This window comes from Priapulus caudatus, unplaced genomic scaffold (assembly GCF_000485595.1).
Source record: "Priapulus caudatus unplaced genomic scaffold, Priapulus_caudatus-5.0.1 Scaffold89, whole genome shotgun sequence".
Taxonomy (NCBI): domain Eukaryota; kingdom Metazoa; phylum Priapulida; class Priapulimorpha; order Priapulimorphida; family Priapulidae; genus Priapulus; species Priapulus caudatus.
In genome coordinates, this window is record NW_014577150.1 from 196,294 (window position 1) to 199,160 (window position 2,867).

Below are 2,867 nucleotides of genomic sequence, written 5' to 3' on the forward strand. Positions count from 1 at the left end.
TCGTCACAACCCACGATTTGCGAAGCTATGCTAACTTTTTCATTCATATATAATTCACGACCGCCATGGCTTGTCGCTATATATATATATATACTATATGCATCGTGTGTGTGTGCTTATTAATCTTTATTCTCACTTCACACGAAATTCTGTTCTATTCCGTCTGATGGCTAGTTATGCGGCCGCGCCTTGTGTGATGTGTGTTGTGTGCATGTGATGAATGTGTCTGGCGTGTGTGTGCTGTGCGGTCGCTGTGGCGCTGCGTGCGTCGCTCGTGCGTGCGCTCGTGCCATGCGCCCGCGCGCGCGTCGACCTGCTGTGACTGTGTCGCTGAATAGTGCTGATGTAGCTACTGTCTGTCTGTCTGTCTGTGCCTGTATCTGTGTGTGTACCTTACCAACGACATTCAGCACATGTAGTTTGCTTAATGGAGTGTTGCACTGCGACTTGTCGCCTTCAAAAGTCGGTCGTAGACACAACCTTATGGCCATAGCATCAGGCTGTCACTACTGCTCTTTAGTGCCGTGATGGAAAATCATTTCGATATTAGACGCTTGGCAATCAAAGCGATACATATATAACGAAAACACTACTTGGCTACTCTCAGCCTACTGCTTAAAGTATGTTTTAAATCGTGTGACCTGACCCATCGCTATCGCGGTAATGCGCATTAACGTGAATCGGTGGTCATGAATTCAATATTAAACTATTATCTTTGCAAACCATTCAATTTGCGATGGCAAACTGCAGCAGCAACAGCAGGCAGCACATACCCTGCGCAGTCAAATCTCCAACGAGTGACTGCATACATCGCCCACCCACAGCAGCAAGCCAACCGTATACGTTTGAATTGCACAGTTCCCACAATCTCATCTCTGCTCCAATGCCATTCAATACATGCCCAGAGACACACCTGGAAACACCGCCACTATAGTCGTCATATATAGTTATTAGATAATTAATTGCGCAATACTTATCTATATTAGCCGATACGCGGCCCCAATACCAGCACTGAGAAGCAGCTTGCCACGGCACGATGTCATATACATATGCGCTTACGCCACTCCTGCCTGCATCGGCCGTCTTCTCAACCTCTATCAAAAGAGATGTACTCCGTTTAGGAAAGAATACAAATCATCATCAACATACACTGATGCAATGATGACTGCAAGAGTCAGCGATCATGCGGATCGCCCCCACTCCTCAGAACAGAGCCAATTTTGGCAACAGTTTCTGTTCGCTTGGTTTCCAATCGCTAACCGCTTCCTTGGTTGCTAATCGTCGTTAAACAAAACCACGTTAGACTATAAATATTTACTGACGTAGAGAACATGTGTGCTAGTATGATCAGTGCATAAAACTAAAACTCCTATACAGAACGAATTTTTGTACTGTAAACAAAGCTTGGGAGCTGCTGTCGGAAAGCAAGCGTTCCTGTCTTCGTGTCTTCTAGATATTAAATTCAGGATTGCGAGTGAATTATTTATATACCGATACATATAATCGTGAACAAGGGATTCATGGATGAATTTGGTCTCCTACATACATAATTAAGCGCGTTAAACGAAACCTCCCCGCAGACGTTTTCATGAACATCTTCTCATCATTAAATTATAAACAGCTACACATTTTTGGGATGCGATGGTATTGCTCCAATATTGCAGTTTCGTGAGTTCCTCTTTATATTAAAACCGAGTAGGTAGTATTCCATCCCCTGTCTGTGTTTCAACAAATTCGGGGCTGGCACTAATAGATGCGTAAAACGGAGATGTGCATTGGCCTCGCTGTGCATATGCAAAACACTAAGGACGTCTGGAGGTGGGAGATAACATTCCCCAGATTAATTAGAGCTCAGATTAATTAGTCACCTAATGATACATAAGAGCTCTGCATTTTCAACAAAACAAAGAAACGCTGGCTGCATCCTTAAAATGAAGCACTCTCGGGTCAACCTCTTCGTGTATGAAAACGAGTATTGAGGAGACACGTATGCCGTTAGCCAGGAATGCACAGCATATATTTATATAGCTTCTTTTCACGATATGTGAGCAGTAGAAGCATCGCCGGCGTGTAAACGATGTTGATTGCCGCCGTAGTCAGTAGGCGGTCCCACAGCCGCGTACGTATTCAGGACCGACGAGGGCCATTTTTATTTTAACGGGACAATACGCTCATTATACGTCCATACGGAACATATGCCGTCTTATTAGTTACGATTAGATTTAGCTGGTCAAACCCTCACACGCTGTGCTTATTCCTGTAGGCGTATACTGTCGATGTAAGGTCACTCTCGCCGGTCTATTCCAGACTTTTTACGCATTTAAACACTGATGCAGCACATGAGGACATGGTTGCTCATGGGTTTGCTCATACAGCGAACTTAGATTCAAATAAAACATGCATCGCGATCAATAAATGGAGTATTTGTCGTTTCGTCTATGTGATATTCCGCGTTGGGACATTAGCGAGAGCCATTCAATCGTCAATCAAGCCACTTGTGACCTTTAGACCTAATCTTTGTTAGATTGTCAAGTTTCATGAGCTGTATATTAATCCCGTCCTACTTAGTTGTCTACATGTCCTGCAGACTTGAAGAATATAACAATATAGAAATTTCATCTAGTAGGCAATATTTGGTTCGAAAACCTACCTATTAAGCTAGGCTCATCCAAGCTAGTCTCATCCAAGCTATAGCCTCATCCAAGCTATAGCATCATCCAAGCTAGTCTCATCCAAGCTAGCCTCATCCAAGCTAGCCTCATCCAAGCTAGCCTCATCCAAGCTATAGCCTCATCCAAGTAGTCTCATCCAAGCTAGCCTCATCTAAGTAGCCTCATCCAAGCTAGCCTTATCCAAGCTAGCCTCAT

General features: G+C 44.0%; 1 long non-coding RNA gene across 1 annotated transcript in view; it reads right to left on the reverse strand.

Moving 5' to 3' along the window:
- LOC106804826 overlaps positions 1–443 on the reverse strand; it is a 3,797-nt gene extending 3,354 nt beyond the window's left edge. Inside the window, exon 1 of the long non-coding RNA XR_001393368.1 lies at positions 398–443. This is a non-coding gene — a long non-coding RNA (uncharacterized LOC106804826). The remainder of the gene's footprint in view (positions 1–397) is intronic.
- Between the last annotated feature and the right edge of the window lie 2,424 nt (positions 444–2,867).